Raw genomic sequence first — 18223 nt, 5'->3', positions numbered from 1 at the left:
GAGAACCAGTGCACTACATGGTTAATTATTACTTCAGTGCTGAAACACTTTGACCAGCTACAATTACCCAATTCTAAAACTGGAGCAATTAAATCTCTTCAGAGTCCCTGCTGCAGCAGTGTGGGGCTGGGTGCCTGTGGCTCTGCGCTTGGGAAGGACAGGGACGTGCCAGATCTCCAGCTCCCAGTGGCGAGCACAGGCCCCACCATGGGGTGCTTTGCTCACCAGCATGTTCCTCTCACTCAAGCCCAGGAATACATGCTCTGCCCAGCATAAGATCCCTGGACTGGGATGCCCCTGTGGTTTGTGCTGCCCTCAGAGGGACTCTATCTCAGATGCAAGGCCCCCTTTCCCTTTCCATGGTGTTATTATTAATGCTGAGCCTTGCCATTAATGCAGAGTGTTACTGTATATCTATAGCTATTTTCATCCAAGCATATAAAAGTACTTATAAATGTTAATTTATTAAACCTAATAACACCCCTAGGAGGGAGATAAGAATTTCAACATACACTTTACTGGTGTGGAAACATATAAAGAACCAACTTCAAACTGTGGTAAAAGGCTCTGATGAACAGAGTTCCTTTAGGAGTGAGTCTGGATCAGAGGATGTAAGACTTGCCTGTTTCCTACACTAAGCCAATGACTAGAGCTTTTTTTTTTTTTTTTCCCCCAATTATTGCAGTACCCAGACTTTCTAATTAAAATTCAAGGCCCCACAGTTTCAGGTAATGCACTGGTGCATGATAGAGCCTCTACCCAAAAGAACTTGAAGCCTAAGTAAATAAGATATAGAAAGCTTAAAAGAGATAAAAGAAGTTCACACAGCGGAGTTGGGAGGACACTCCCCAAGCTCCAGTTCAGGGACCTTGCCTCTAGACATAATTCCTTTCCTTTGTACTAGTCAAATGATAACTTGCCCCCCCCCCTTGAAATTAAACACTTCCCTTACTCCGCCAGACAATTCTCCTGACATCTTGTAACATTAGGAAAAGGTTACTTTTAATGTTTTCTGAACTAGAACATGACAAGGAACAACTCAAAAGAATGAAAGGCAAAGGTGAAACCAATAGTTGAAAGGTGAGAATTACATTAGAGCATCCAAACTAAATTCCAAAGATTTAAGAGTGTTTCCTGCTTCCTGAAAATTATAATCTTTGAGATTAAAAGCCGAGATTTTGCTAAACCCTGAGTACAGCTGTGAGAAATGAGAAGGAACTGACGTCACTCTATGTCAACACCTGCTGGATGAAAATGGTGGGGACCAGCAAAAATAACAAGTATGTGCTGTGCAGTGAGACAGCAGCTGGTTAGAGCTCTGTGACAGAAACCTGTCTGGGCAGGGGGAACACTTTAATAGGACTTCAGCACTTACTACCTGTAGCACAGAAACATGGGAGCAAACCTCCAGCTGCACCCCCAAGCCACAGCATGGCTGAAGGCAGCGTGTTTGAACCTGTGCTGGAAATGATCAGGCACATTGCAGGGCAGTCAGAAACCTGTAAAATTATAAGCATTCGGATGCCCGAGCAATGATATTTCCTAGCCTGCACCCAAGCACTCCAGTGTCCACGAGGAGGGACAAATACCCTCTCCCTTTTGCACCAGGGCTGTCCCCAGCAGGACAGGAAGATCACTTGGCACAACTCCTCCACATAAAATGTTCACACACAGTTCAAGATGTGTAAAAGAGCTGCCTGGGGAATAGAAGAGGAAGACCCCACTACTGATGTGGTTTGTGGTTTGGATGCAGCCCTAGAGGAAAACTGCTGTTGCCCCTTTACCTTTTGATTGTTGGCTTTCTGGTTATAAATGCACCCATGGAGGAGAAGCCCAGGCTGACTGTAGCTGAGTGCTGCTGAATCATTCTCCAGCTTCAATCTATGCACAGATGTACAGTGGCAATGAGATGGCTCTCTGGAGCCTAATGGGCTTGTTTCTTTGAGGATAAGAACAATTAATAATAATTGAGCAGTCCTATGCTAAGGGAATTTATAACCAATTAATAAAAATGTGGCTGTTGCAGTTAAACACAACAAAAATTACTCTTTATGTACCAAAGGAGGGACACATACAGTTATATTACCATGTTCCTGTCAGCATTGTTTAATGTACAAACAGTTTTGTGTATATGTGGCTACATTTACTGATAAAATGTAAATGTGTTAATCAGAGTTTGTACAATGTTACACTAAGTATACGATGCACTAATCTGTTATCAAAATGTGCTTTTATGATATTTGAAATCAAACTATAGGAAAGCTGTTGAGTTGTACCCGTGTCATGGATCTCTGCCAGGGGCAGTTGCCAACCCTCACCTGTCCAGCTCACTCAGGCCTGCAAGCCTGAAAGAATCCATTAGCTCTGCGGTGAAAAATGAACCCACACCAAGCTACAAACAATGAGATGTAGTATCTTCGTCAACATTAAAGATTTTAGACAGCTGATACCGAGGCAAGAGTATATGCTGTGACATTAGTTTATGTTATTCCATTGTTTTTGTGATGAAACAATGAAACTTCAGGAATCTAAAATGCATGGACCAACAGAAATCTCTTGGGAGACCCTCTAGCAGCACTTTATTGGAAACAAGAGCTGAATCTTTACTTTCCGTTTTATCCACGGGACTTTATTCATCTTCTTCACCTGAATCTTTATTTCTTAGGAAGTGGAGGCCTTTTTTCATCTCGTCTACGGCCTGACCAGCTTCTTAGCACATCAGCATCTTTGCAGATTCAGTATGATTTCCACTTGAGGTTCTCTGATTTTTTTCCACTAGAGAGAAAAGCTGGATTTGCTTGCACGCTCACAGTAACATCACAGGAAAAAGTATTTGGCACTACAAACTGCAGTTATTAACCTCTGAGCATAGCTCTGAAAACCAAAAATCCCTTTCTGACTTGTGTCCTGTTAGGTTACAAATATAACACTTACAGAAGATGATTTTCTGGCAGAGAAGCAATAGATTGTAAAGTGGGAGGTCTATGGTTAACTTTTAGCCTAAGTTAAAATAGAAAAGAAATTAGAAAATCAGTACAGCATCAGAAGAACTTGTTAGCATTGTCTTGTAATGGTAGTGGTAAAATAATCTATGGAAGTGATATTTAGAGTACAGACAACGAGAATTTCAACTCATTTGGGGAAATACAGGACTTTGTGATTGCAGTTTTTGAGGAACTACCTCATCTTGCAGTTCTTTTCTGTGAGTGTCAAGAAAGGAAATCTCAAATGTAGAAACCTAATATTTTAATCTGATTACTCTCAGAGAGCAGATGATTCAAATCATGACAAAGCCTAAGCAATGGAAATGGAAGGGGGGAAAATAAAGGAAAGTGTAGAGCAGACAATGCTTCAGTCTTATGGCATCAGAAAAAAGCTCCTGGTTTCTCAGAAGTGCAGGCAAATTTAATTTTTGCTCTTCTGACGGAAATAACCAGGACTGAGGAACAAGAGATTTGTGGACAGTAAGGCAGCACCTTCTGCTTCATGGGAGGAGCAGGGAGGATGGTGCTGCTCCCTCTCCCCACTTCCTGCCTGCCCTGTCCTCTCCTGTGGCATCCGGAGGAGCTGTCAGTGTGGCTCTGGGGTACCCAGGACAGAGGGATCCCCCACAGCCAGGCCCTGGCAATTTTGACACCAATGGCAATCTGCTGCTCCAGATACCTACATTTTTTTTGCCCAAGCTCAATCTAGATGGTGCTGTGACCACCACTGGATACTGGGATAAAACAGAAGGAACTGGAAGCTACATCTGTGTACAAAAACAGTGGCCAAAGATCAAAGAAAAAAAAGAAAGTCTGGGTCTTTGAGAAGGGAAGCATCAATCTCTGAACAGGAACTTAGCAATGCAGACACATTTGGAAGCAGTGGAAGAGATGCATGAACAAAAACAGACACCAGAACACAAATCCAATGTGAGATAATCCTGCATCAGATCAAGGTGCAAGAATATAGACCAATACAGAATAATGTACTCAGTAGAGGTGTTTGGAGGAGAATTACAGACATCAAGGGATGTTGAGGCTTGTCTAAAGAAAAGAAAAAAGATTAAAATGATGAAGCAAGCTGTGCTCAGAGAGCTGCAGCTCCAGCACTGACTTCCAGTAGGCACACTATGATAGTCATGTAAGAATCATGTAAGAATTAAAAGTGATAATTAAAAAGGGGAAGTTCAGGGTTGCCAATATGGCAAAGTAACAGAGGAAAGACAGGAGTAAAATGTAAGTTGCCTACATCTCTTATAAGCAAAGGCAGTTCTCGCTCATATCAAGAGGAGTGACTCGCACATATCTGAAGGCAGACTGTGCCCAGGAGTCATCCTCTGAGACTCTCAGCTAAGCACCTTTCAAAAGCATTAAATACACATGCAAAGATGTATCCCTGGCTGCATGAAGCCACTTAGCAAGAACCAAGTGACAAACCTTGGGAATGCTTTGCAAGATCAAAATCCACGCTGCTATGCCTACATTTTTTCCCATTTGGAGATTAATCCAACAGTGAAAATCACTTCCAAAACACTTAAATAGTGAGAATTGAATTCTCAGGTCCATCTTCATGACAAGTGGTTCCCTGAGCAACCCAAACTAACATTGCCTGGTTTTCTGTGGAGTACACTCAGATTGCCTCTGTGTAGTTCCCAGTATCTAATTAGGCATTAGATGTGATTGAAGTTTTTCCCCTAAGCAAAAGCTTTAGGGTCGCCTCTTTCCTCTCACTGCCTACAACTGTGTATCAAAGCATTAGAGACCTCAATTCCTATGCCCATTCCCACGATTACATGATTCCAGGAATCCAGTCTGAAACATTTCTTGACCATGGTATCATCACAGTCCTGTCTGCTGGCTGACAGCTTCCCAGTGGACATCTTGCAGTGGTCCTGTAAAAAGTTACCACACGTCCAGAGTTGCTGATATTTCAGGAGTTTAAGCACTAAATGTTTAAAAATTAAATTTTCAGTGTGATGACCTAGCAATCGCTCCAGGATACCAAGAATCCCCAATTTCACCACAGAATCTACAGGGCTGTTTCTTCTTTTTGCTTTTGATATGTCCATGTCTTTCTCTGTTTTAGTTTTCTAAGTGTTTTCATTGATTTCTTTTTCATTTTATGCACAAACTGAACACAGTTAATCAGTAGATACAAAATGCATCCTGCAACATTGCCAACAGCCTAACGTAAGGGGATTCAATTGCTGAATTGTCGTAAGATTAGGCCTAAGCCACAGTATAAGCTTCATTGATCCAAGCACAGCAAGATATCCATTCAATAATATGTGTTTTAGCAAGGTTTTCCACTTGTAAAGACTTCCTGCAAATTAGTGTTCATCCAATATGAGTTATAAACACGGTGGATCAAATCTTGTATCAGTTTAAAAACCATCTCGCTCGTTAGGAAGGAGGCAGTGGAACCGGGGGTGTGGTGTAAGCAGAGACACACGGGTGTGGCACTGCCAGGAGAGCTGTGTCTGCTGAGCTGTGTGTTTAACAGACACTGCGTACACTGTGCCTCCTGACTACCTGCCTCTGAAAAGTCAAAGCATGAAAGAACAGATGATGTGCTGGTGTTCATAAAGCCCCGGGTTCAGCAAAGCTGCTGTTGTTGCCATCTGAGCGGTTCTTAGATGGGAGCACTTGCAGCAGAGAGGTTATGAGGAGGTGCCTGGCCCTGGTCACTGTGCAGTCCCACCCCTGTGGTATCTGAGAGTCTCCCAGTGCAGTGTGTCCCCTCACACTGCCCTGCACTGGGGCAATGCTGCTGCCCCACCGTGCACAGGGGAGCTCTGGGAGGCAGGAGCCAAAGGACTGTTCTGGCCCTCGCAGCCTTCTCTGTGTTCCTGGCTGTCTCTCCTCACAGCCTTAGTCCCCACCTGTTGAGAAGAATATGAGATTTCAGTGGGAAACAGGGTATAATACCTCAAGAGATAAATAATGTGGGATTCCAAATCGTGCTAGGGGGAAGAACAGGGCTCTGAGGCACCAAGCAGTGCTGCCAATATCACTGACACCTCTCTTAATATTCTGTGAATATTGAGGGCCCACATAGCCTTCAGCATGGGGACTGGATGACTCACTTTGGTCTGGAGCAGAGACAGGTGCCAATACATGATTAATTTGGAAGAGACCCCCATTGGCATTTTAAGTCAGGAGTTGTTGAGTTCCTCCACACAAGGATCTCTATGTCAGCAAGACAGGCAAAAACCCAACTGGCAGAAGTGATCTAAATGCATCCAAGGGCTTGTGTCACTGCTTGCAATGTCCATCACCCAGCACAAGGCATGCAATGACACAGCTGTGATTAGACCACAGATGAAGTGGGGATGCTGACACCAAAAAAAGAATCTGAATGGTAGATAGAGTTTCAAAATTATATACCTCTATCAGGAAGTTAGTGATTTTACAGCACCTAAGGCTGCTTTTTCATTAGGAGGTTTTCTTTCTCTGGATTTTGCCCAAATGACAACTCTTATTTGATTCTAAATGCCTAAATGTAGAAATTTTTTTCAGTCCTTCATCTTAAACTCTTAAATGCACAGCATGCAGACTTTGGCACCAGAAAGGACTGACAGCATAATGACTTTACAAGTATGTGAGGCTTAAAATTACCACCAGTACAGTCTTATTCACTGGATGCTGCTCTTGAGAATAAACTTCAGTACTGGTAAACACATTCCAGAATACAGTCTCAGCTGGTACAAACACCTTGTCATCTTTCCATGCAGATTAAGAAAGTCCTTTATTATATAAATGTCCCCATTTTTTCCAACTGGGAACTGATAGCTTATATATACTTAATTGTTAGTGTTGCTTAAAGAATGAGTCATCCTTATTTCCAGTGAGAATTTCCCCGAACTACTTTAGTTCCATGTAGGGAGCTGTATTATTTTGCTTAATTACATAAAGATTTCAGATCACTGAGATTTTATGTTATTAACACAAACATCAAATGATTTAAGCAAGTTCCTAGAATACCTAAGTGGAAAAATCAAAACAACTGCCTTAGAGGAACTGCTTCTTAAGTTTTGAAAGAGTGGGCAAATGAAAAAAAATTAGTTAGTCAAGTATTTTTCTCACAGGAAAACTAATGAACAGAAAGACATGGATATCTTCCTTTGAAGGTGAAACCTCCTATAGCTAGTGTTTCACCTTCTTTTATTTAGCCCAAAATCCCACCCTGCAAAAACATAAACAGACCTTTAAATTTATGATCTCGAGAACTCGACCCACACGAGCTTTTGCAGGATCAAGACCTGAGAGAATGATTTCTCTTCATAAAGCACTTTTAAAGTTTTACGTGCCAAATTTTGAGAACAATCTATTTTCACCCACCCACTCTGACCTTATTTGCTCAGCAGGCACTATTTCTGGAACTGCCAGAACCTTCAACGTGGCCGTGAATTTTGCTGTCGACTCTCGAGGAGATAAGGCCAGTGCTTTCAAATGCTTTATGCTCTGAGTCAGCTGCTTGAATGGTTCCTCACAGACGTGCTGGGTACGGGGTTTTTCAGTGAATGCAGATTCAGGGAAGCCCTGCATAGGTCTATTAATTCCATGATTACAGTCCTGGGGCAGATTTCCTTTGAATGCAAAGTATGACTTGCCAAGAGTCAAAGTGGGGAAAAAATGGCCTTAGATAAACTTGAGTAGAGCAGAAATATATGAAGAGCTCAGCTAAGAGGAAGTGTGGTTCCTCCTCCCTGTCCTCTCTCCAGGAGAACCAGGTGGCTTTTGTCACAGCAAAAATCAATCATACTGTTCCCTGCTCCCACCTAGTCACTGTGTGTGAAATAAACCCTATTTCTAGGGTTTAAGTAGGATAATAGGGGAAACTGTACTTTGCTTCAGTCTATGGATAATACACAATGTAATAATCTAGTGCAAGATCTAGATTTAAGGAAAAGATCCTAAATATGTGTTTGCCCAAAACTTCCTTTTTTAATAGGAGTTCCAAGTGTGTGAGACAAGACACTGGCCTCACACCTCCCTAAACTCTACTAAAAGATTTGAAAGGCATCAGTTAATCATAGAATCATAGAATATCCTGAGTTGGAAGGGACCCACAAGGACCATCAAAGTCCAACTCCTGGCACAGAACACCCCAAGAATCCCACCAGGTGCCTGAGAGCATTGTCCTAACACTTCTTGAACTCAGACAGGCTTGGTGCTGTGACCACTTCCCTGGGGGGCCTGTTCCAGTGCCCAAACACCCTTGGGTGAAGAACCTTTTCCTAATATCCAACCTAAACCTCCCCTGACACAGCTTCATACCATGCTTTGTGCTTCACTATTCAGTATCTTTGAGTGTCATATCAGAAATGTTTCTTAAATTTTACCTTACACATCATTGATAGAAAGAATAAGAGGTCAGTAACTCTGTAAATGATAATAGAGTTTACAGGAATGTTCTTTCATCCATGATTGCTTTCTTTTCTTCTTCTCCTGAAAGATGCACTCCCTGCACAAGCTGGTAGATGAATGGACAGCTGTGTTAAAGAGGAGTGATAGTATTTGGTTTGAAATTCAGACTAGCAGCTAGTTATTAAAGATAATAGCCTTAAGCTATTATAGCTTGAGCTCCTTAAGAAAAGAAAACCTTCCTAAAAACCAACTCTGATAAGCATAATAGTTTCCTTTGCCTTTTGAACTGAGGGCTTCTACATTGTCTTTGCTAGTAATTCGCTTCAAATAGGACACTAGCAAGTCTATGGTAAAATGAAACATAACAGTAATAAGTAATAGCATTCAGCTCTTGAACTTTCCTTTATATGTACCTCAAATGCCAAATAAAAACTAAATTTTGAGTGTGCATTCTCTGGGATTATTCCTGCAAGTACTCACTACAAGACTCAGCACGTTTCTGGGACATACTGGCAGTTGCCATGACATATCTATAACACATAATATTTTGAAAACATCCTTTGTAGGCCCTGATGTTGTCACTGGATGTAATATGGAAAGGGATATCTTCTAAGGATTCACTGAGTGCTTTTGTTGTTGAAGCAGAGCTCAGGAGATACCGGGAGTGCTGCATGGGGCACAGCACACAGTGTGACAACAGGATGTATCACAACAGGCTCCCCTTTTACAGATCAATCCCTGTTGTAACTGTGAAATTTTACAAGATCCAGACAGATCCTCTGTGGTGCCCATCCATCCAAATTCATACTTTGTCAGCCTGGATACTCATCCCTGTTTCAGTGAGCTGAAATAATTGCAAGAAAACACAGAACACTGATAACTGAGTCAAACCACTCATATGTTGCAAGTAAAATTTTCTCCCATTGGTTTATCCTACAGAAAGTTGGGAGTGTTTGGGCTCCGGTTAAAAGCTGGAGAAAGCAGCACAGAGAATTAGACAAGCTCAGTTTCAAATTCCTGGCTTTCTAATTCACCAGCCCCAATTCATTTAAATATTTTAAAACCTGATTTTAAAGTAATATAAAATATTTATAGGTTGTAATTACAAATGACGGTGAAAAGCAGAGTTGGTTAGTTCAGACAAAAGTATCAACAGACTGAACTGGGGAGCAAACACCTCCTCTGGGGGTGTACAGCTTGCTAAAATATTGATATTGAAAACCTAGGAGCCTTTTCCTTGTAACTTCTGGGAACAGACTGTTTCCCAGGTGTATCCCACTATAGGGATTGGGCATTGCTTTGATGTGTAAGTAGCTCAGCAGAAGGTGCTGTGCTAGAAATCTAAATGTGGTTACAATGTCTCTGCAGGGCACCACAAATCGAGACATTCTGCGAGGACTTGGAGCTGTCACCTCCTGCCAGTCTGATCCCCCAGACAGCTCGTGGTTCCCACGGGCACGAGGAGCCACCAGCACTGGGATACTGTCACAGGGCTGAGGGTGGAGGTGGAAGGGGGGGCGAGTGCTCTCCTGATGTCACGGTGCACTTCCCTGAGCCTCAGCACACGTGGGGTTGGGAAGGATCTTTCCTAGTTCAGGTCAAGATACATCAAGAGAAGAAAAGGAGGACAGTACTGTTCTCTTTATCCTTCAGCTGTGCAAAGCAAATATTTTTAAACAGAGAGTTAACATGTAGAAACGGCTGCTTTAAAACTTGTCTAAAGAAAATCTACATCTCTCTCGGTGTAATTGAGCAAGAAAAATATGGCGTGGGCCCTGTCTTTGTTGTCTTGCTGGATGGAACTTACCAAATGATGATGGCTTAGCAGTAAACATCAACACTGCGAGTTTTCAAAATTAGAAAGCATCGTCCAGAAAAGCAGAGATCAAACTCCAAACATCACCAGATACCTCTGATAACTCACTCCTGAAATGGACATCTGCTGCTCCTGAGACTCTGCTGGAGGCCCAACAACTCAGAACTGTGCTGAAAGCTTGTGTTTTCAGGTGGGAGTATGGACAAACTCTCATCAGCAACAACAAGTAGCTGTCCAAATATTGCATGATAGGCACCATTATAAGAACATGGAAAAGAGGAATGGCTTTAGTAGAGATATAAATAATGCAGACAGACACAAACACGTAGGCTGTGTGAGCTGAAAGAGGCTGCCTTTCAGGACAGAACTGAAGTTATTTGCAAAAGAGTAGAAGAATATGGATTATAAAATAAGTGTTGAAATGCTGGTATTCCATAAATATGGTAAGAGTAGTTTATCTACAAGAGGATTCAAAGACCAAAGAGAATTTCACATGCAGAAATTCTGGAACTCAACTGTGGCTTCCCCCAGTGCAAAAATTGAAAGCAGAGACTTGATTTATTTATCAATAAATCCACAGCATAATTGAACATACAGGAGAAAAGAGCATCTGAGGATAGTTGAAGAAATATTAAACTACTCCCCAATGTTTGCTGAATCTCCAGTTTTGTACCAGCAAATTTCACTGTGTTGGGACACCAGTGTGTAGGGAATGGGCTCTCTCAGTGCAGGGGAGGAATCTGCCTAAAACACTCTCTTCCTTTCCTCCGTTGCTGCCTTTACACACCCTCTGAGCTTCATTCTGGGGAATCTGTCTCAAACCACAGACTCTGTGATGCTGGAGAAGAACATGGAAATGCTGGTCATGATGCTCAGAGAGACCCCTTTCAGCTCCAAACAAGTTCTTGCTCGTGCATCTCAAGGAATCCCTTCCTTGACTCTCTCTGGACCCTGCAAAAGCAGAGACAAGAACAGACAGAACCAAAGCTTCCCATCATTTCCAGGAGATACAATACAGGAAAGGCTCTTAGGGGATGGGTAGCAGAGTATTCCCCAATTCTGCCTTCCCCACCTTCAGCATCCCTACTCCTTCCTTGTCTAAGTTCTGTACCTCTATTAAAACACAGCTGGATCTGGAATCTTCAGTCAGCAAAAAGACACTGACTTGTTTTACTCACCTCTGCTCTTTGCAATCCCAAGATCCACGTTTTTCAATTTCTTTTTTGCGTTTTTTGTTGCTTGTTTTTATGGGTTTTTTTCATTAAAATTAGGGTGTGTATGGAACTACAAAACTATGCAACTACAGCACTTCAGGAACTGAGGACGGTAGGGCTGGCAAGGAGCTTAAAGGGCGTTTGGTGTAAGTCCACCTCTGCTGAGGAATGCAGATCACGTATCCCCAACAAGGTTGACAGCTCTTTTATCTAATCTGTTCTTTAAAACCCCAAGTAATGGAGATTCTACAGACACCTTAGCAGCCTGTTCCAGTGTTTGCCTAGGTTTATAGTTAGAAAGATAACCTAAATCTCCTTTCTGGGAAATTAAAGCAATATTTCCTGCCCTAACCTCAGTGGATAATGGATTACTATCTTCTTTCAGTAGCTTCTTACTCACTGGAAGTCTGTTATCATACTCCCCTCAATTGTGTACAGGAAACAAACTCAGTTTCTCCAAACTTTTCTCACAGTTTATAGGTTTCTATTTATTCCTGTTCCTGTCCAGTGGGACTGAACCTTTTATTTAAAAATATGGTATTAAGCCAGATTCTGGGTAAACTGGTAAACCTCCAGTAGTTCTGAGCACAGCAGAGTAATGATGTTTGACATGCTACAAGCAGTGCTACTGTTAGTACATTTTACAAGATTTTCTTTCTTTCAAGTACATCTCACTTCTCATTTACTGTGGATGTTATCACCTTCAGATCTTCCAGGCTTCTGCTGCCTTTTTGGTATGTGGAGATCTGGCTTCTCCAGCCTATACATAGTTCTTTTGATTTCACTTGGGTGAATGTGACCTTGTTAAATTGGAATAATTTCCCTGGTTTACCAAGAGCACTAGTTCTAATTGTGTTGCTATAGTATTTCCAGTCCCTTCCAAAATGGTGTCATTTGCAAATGTTATAATGCCTAATTTATTCTTTCCAGTTATAACTTGTTCAAAGTTAGGATAAGAAATACGTGGTTTCTTTTCCATTTTCTTGAAAGCAGGTACTATATTCGCCCTCCTCTAGTTTTCTGAGACTTGACCTATCCTCCACAGGTTCTGAGAGATGATAACTAATAATTATGAAATTGCACTGGTTAATTCCTTAACTGCTTTAGGGGAACAGGTCTTGCTATCTAGAATACACGCAACTTAACTAAATCTTCTCTAATTCTTTCTCCATTCTAGTTCACACTCCATTGCCCTGTTAGAACAAAAGGATCAAGTTACAATTAACCTTTTTTGAGGAAAAACCCTGAGATAGCATTTCAGGAGTGAGCAGAATTGCTACTGCATCCTTTTGGCTCCCTTCCCCCTTCAAAGAAAATCCCACAAAGCTTGTGAGAAGGAAGAATTAGCAAAAAGTGAAGTGAGAGATACCAAAAGCTGTTATGGCAACTTGAACTCTTCCTTATTTATCTCTGTGTTGTCTGCTAGACTTCCCTCTTTGTTCTAATTAATTGGCAAACTACTGCCAAAGTCATTCATTTCTCGAAACTTATTTATTTTGCCTCACAACATTTATTTGCACAGCACTACAGGTTGTGTAAAAGATTACTCTTTCATGGAGTTCAGAACACCCTTGCACAGCATGCATCTCTGCTCAGTCCAAAGAATACAATACACCATATACTGAGTCTGTAACTCAAATTAATCTTATTTGGTTTTACCCTGCTTGATTACCCTTTATGTGCTTTCTTAAAGTCATATGATTTTTTCCTTATTATTTTGACTATTTTAATTACTTGCTTTCTCAGTATATTTACAAGGATATTCCACAGCTCTTTTCAAAACAGTTTGTATTAACTAACTGGAATAGATTTGTTTTTACAAGAACAAATTTAAAAGAACAGAGTCTTTTTACATCTCAAGTATGTATTTAAGTAAAAGTGAGCCAAAACCAGTAACTGCACACTCCGAAATCTGGGACATTGGAGGAAGTGTTGGCATCGTTTCAGCATGTCTGGATGTGAACATACTCCATGTGAAGGTCTGGTTTACAGGTTATCTGGGCTGCAGCCATGCAAAGCACAGCAGGACAATACATCTGTATATTTTTGGAGAACGAGTATTGGCAGTGTTGATCTGAGCCTCCACTCAGGTTTCATCTTCAGAGCTGGCTTACAGACATAACAGGAAAAAACCTGCAGGACCTGAAGAGGAGTGAGCATCACCTTCAGTAAGACTGGAATCTGTAACCTTGGCAGAGGTAGAGGACAACACTACTGAGCCACTCAGACCTGGTGCAGTCAGTCTGGGGCACTCAGGGAGAACCAAAAGCCTGATCTGTCTCAGCCAGGGTGAATTAGCAATGAAGGTGGTCCTGTGCTGCCTTAAGCACATCCTGGCAGTCATTCAAGCACTCAAGTCAGCTGCTGTGCTATCCATACCCAAACCAGCCAGGATAAGCTGTGGGAATGTGCCTGCTCACAGGCCAGGCCCATTGCAAGGGATGAGTGAGTCTCTGGAGAGGTGTGGTGGTGCCCCCAGAGCCAGGCAGGGCAGCACCCCCGGAGCACAGCCCGGCACAGGCTGCGGGATCCGCTCCGGGAGCTGCCCCAGCCCTGCAGCAGCAGCTTTGACCTGCAGCTGTGCTGGTAACAGCACCAGCACCAAGGAGTCTGAAGGGACTGTGGGTGCTGGGAATGCCATCTGGACTCTTGCTAGCCAGAGGAATGCACCTTCTCTATTCTGACTGTGCAGGTTGTTTCCCTGAGGACAGTGGAACAGGCCAGGGCAGAGGAGTCACAAGGGGAAGAACAAATGAAGCTGTGTTTTGGATCTTATCATCGTTATTTAAGTGACCAGTTAAGCCAAAGCCTGTCAGTGATAGATAGGAATAACACCTGCCTGGGCTGAAAACGGGAGCCCCAGTGACTTTCCCCTACATTGCAGATAAGCAGTATCTTGCTTGGTCATAGATGCACGTGTTAACACTGCTATTGCTGCTGGTGTCTAAGAGGGCAGCAGCCTCCATCTGCACATCCAACAGATGCACAGATGCTACTGGTACCTCTGCTTGCTAGATAAAGCCAGCCAGTAATATCAGCAAACTCCAAGCTAGCTTTATCTAACTAGCATGGATACCAGTGACATGAGAGGGCACACAGAGCTGCCCTCACAGATACTGGCAGTAACACTGTCAAATGCTCAGTTAAGGGTGGAGATGGCTGCTGCCAAACATTTTAAATGCAGAAAGAAAGCCAAGTTATTTATCTTATTTTATTTACAGTAATAGGGGACTGTTGAACAGCATGTAAGTGCACTACAATAAAATCGATAGGGAATATTAAAAGCAGAAATAAAGATCAGCCAACCTAAGGAAACTACTAACTTGAATGAAAGGATCTAACAAGAGGGCAAACTGAACAGCTCAGGAAAACCAACCCACCAAAACAAGAGAGAACCGTTCCCAGGTTTGATTAGATAAATCCTCAGCCTTTCACTGAAACAAATTGCCCTTGACATGATGGTTTCTCTGAAGCCTTTAAAGGGATTTTTTTCTCAGAAAATACTTGAAAAATTTTCATAATCAAAGACCTGAAAATTCATAATCTCCACTTGGTCTGTTCTCAGGTGACTATAATTTTAGAAGCTGATTCATCTGCACTGATACTGCAGGACTGGAAGAAAAAGAGAGCATCTAACAATTTAGCAGTTACTCTGTCCCTTCTGAGGTAGTGTGAGTTTTGCCATTTGTCTTAAAATAGTGGCAGAAATTCTTGTCCCATGTGGAGGGATGTTAGATTTCTGAGTGTAGAATAATGTTTTCCTTTCAGACATGGCTGGTGGCTGGTACTCTAAGTCGGTGTGACTGAAAGATTCCTCTTTGCTAAAGATACTCAGATTTTGAGACAAAGTTTAATGGGCAAAGCTCAAGCCTGACTAGAAAAGCTGTTATCCAGATCACTAACCCAGGCTAGACCAGTTTGTGAACGATATATGTGATAATGTACCAAGAAATAGTTTTTAAAAAAACAAAGTTTTGTTTGCTGTAAGGCTGATTTCTGCTGGTTTGACTGGACTGCGAATGAGCTATCAAAGACAGCCACTCATTAGTGCAGGTTACAACAAAAGCCATGACTATCCTTTGCTGAAAGCCCTCTCAGCAATTGCCTGATCCTCTCAGGTTGTTTTTAAGGGCTGTGTTAAACCAGCTACCTCAGCACTTACTGCTGTCATCGCAGCAATGGGTTAGAGACAGCACCTGGCTTGTTTCTAACCAAAGACTGGGAGGACAACAAAAAGAAGAAAACTTGCAAGCAGGTTGAAATCTTTAACCTGAAACTTTCAAAAACTGTATTTGATCCAAAACAATCCTTTTGTGTGAAAATCTGACTCCTTAAAAGTTTCACAGCTTTCCTCAAAGATAGAAATTTTAAATTATCATTGCTCAGTAGTGGCTGTTTTTTAACTGTCATTTCCTTCATTCTTTTCTGCCACTGAATGTCTTAAAATGAATGATCTGATGGTTCAGTTCTTTACTTTTCAATTTTTCTGTTTCACTATTAGTAATTTTTCTTGTTCTGATGCTTTTCAAAAATTTTATTCCCCTCTGGTTAAGTTAAAGGACAGAAAGAAATTTTAAAAATAACTGTCAATCTCTGACTGGCAACCAAAGAGTTCCACATATTTTCAGCTGCACATTCCAATTCCACAGATCGCAAATAATTGTCCAGGTAATTGTATTGGAAGTGATTCACATTCCTATTCATAACTGCAAGGCCCAAAAAAACCCAGTGAGTAATGAAAAAGATTGTAGTCATTGCTCATACTGAGAATGGCCTGTGCAGCAGAGAAAGAGGGGTAGGAAGGGGAAAGGTCCAACGAGGAAATATTAAAAGTCAACTTCAGAAAGTTTTTATTGAGACGATAAATTAATATTTGCATAAAAGAGAGAAAGTTTTAAAATATGAATATGGGAACACGTTTGTGCATTTAAAGGAGGTGCTTTGATTCCATATCATGGTTCACCTAAAAATTCTATATCACAGTAAGCAGTAATTATTCTGGCTTTGCATATTGTAAACCTGGTCACTGTCATTCTTTCTTTGCCTCCACATGCCTCAATGCCACATTTTCTACAATCGTGGGGAGATTGCCTTGGCTCTCGCTCAGCTGGCTCAGCTAATGCAATTCACAGGCCTTCAAATGTAAGCTTGTAAACTATTTAGTTCTTTTTCTCTCTAACAGCTTGTCTATTAACAGCTCATTGAATGGAGGAGGAAGAAGAAACTAGTGAGACCTCTCTTGGTATTGTTCAGCAGTGACCCCGGCTTTCTCAGATTGGTGGCCAATGCTCACTAAACAGCCTTTGTCAGTACATGTTGTTTTGCTGGATAATAGTATATTGTGCTCGCAGCCGTCTCTATCAGCAGCAGGTAACAATAAGCTGGGAAATAAGTCTCCTGTGTGGCATGGTGAGGTCATATGAATGATGTATAAAAATCCAAGAGAAAGCTCGTTAGGATGGTCTGTGCAGTGCAAGAAGACCTGTGCCTTCTTGAGAGACCTGTGTCCACACTTCCGTTGTGCATTGTTCAGGATCCTCATCACTGCTGTGTCCTCCAGCTTGAAATGGACATAGGGAATGAGGAAGTTTTACCCCTCAATATATACTGTATGATTTTCGGGCTGTATGTCCACTGCTCATAGCCTGTATTTCACGAAAGGTGAGTTTTGTTGAGGTAACCAGGCTCGGTAAATCCCAGGACAGATGCACCCAGAGACTGCCCACACCATGGGCCGTGCCCATGACTCCTGTAGCTGTAGAAGGCTATGAGAATATGTTGCAATGAGAAATGTGATGTTGAGAGGCCTGGATCCTGCTCCAGCATTGCTGTTCCCCTGTCCCTGTGCTGAGATTCTGTGTTGCTGTGCCATGCAATGAGCCCTGCTCACCCTCTGCTTTCAAATGGATTATGTAAAATCTATAGTATTTTATTACTGATGGCTGAGATTTCTTTAACTTTTCTGAGTGTTTTATATGGCAACACCAGCACTGAGTTGGTGGCCCAAACAGTGTTTAATAAAGGGAATCATGCTTGGCACAGATTTCCCCACCACCCAAACCCCACGCACTGCACTTACAGCCCGTTCTGTTACAGAAACATCGTGGCTTCAGCTTATTTTTTTGCTGCGCTAAGTGTTGCAGATCTTGTGTTATCTCTCAGACTGACTGACAAAGCGGCAGAACGGAGAAATCAGGTTTCAGAGCGAGTGATTTATGGAACACGAACTTCTCCGAGCGCGCATTGAGACTCCCCCGTGTGGCACGATGCCGATGCCGCTGCCGGCTCAGCCCGCCGGGCTGGGGCTGCCCGTGCTCCCAGCCACTAAATGCGGCCCAGGGAACACTCCCATGCTCAGAAGTGGCCATCGGTTTGCAATTAATGTTGACCGCTAGAGCATAATGTTGTTCCGTTGTCTTTCTGATGCAGGGGAAAAAGAAAAAAAAGAGTGTAATATTTTACTAACTGTGATGCTCTGGGAAGAATTACGAGGTCTCATATTTCTTTACTATGAATTAGTCTTAACAACTTCATTCTCAGTTTCATTTTCTCCCAACAATGTATCTTAGGATGATACCTTTAATAGATGTTAAAATCTATTTGGACATCATTAGTTATTTTAAAACTTGGAATTATAAATGCATGTGGATTAACAGAACAATTCAAGGTTCTAAATACATGTTAATTGTACTCCTCTTTAGGTCACTTATGGTAAACATTCTCATTTTTTGTCTTAGTTGTTTTCCGTTCAGAATGGAATATTTTTACCCAATACTTCCATAAAAAATGTTAATTAAAATTTCTTCTGCATCTATTGTATATCTTAGATATATTTTCTT

General features: G+C 41.9%; 1 long non-coding RNA gene across 1 annotated transcript in view; it reads left to right on the top strand.

Moving 5' to 3' along the window:
* LOC135420194 (uncharacterized) overlaps positions 1–18223 on the top strand; it is a 48812-nt gene extending 30589 nt beyond the window's left edge. Inside the window, exons 3-4 of the long non-coding RNA XR_010433421.1 lie at positions 14950–15050; positions 16567–18223. This is a non-coding gene — a long non-coding RNA (uncharacterized LOC135420194). The remainder of the gene's footprint in view (positions 1–14949; positions 15051–16566) is intronic.

Source organism: Pseudopipra pipra, chromosome 11 (assembly GCF_036250125.1).
Source record: "Pseudopipra pipra isolate bDixPip1 chromosome 11, bDixPip1.hap1, whole genome shotgun sequence".
In the NCBI taxonomy this organism is placed as follows: Eukaryota; Metazoa; Chordata; class Aves; order Passeriformes; family Pipridae; genus Pseudopipra; species Pseudopipra pipra.
This window is presented reverse-complemented; position numbering and strand designations above follow the sequence as displayed.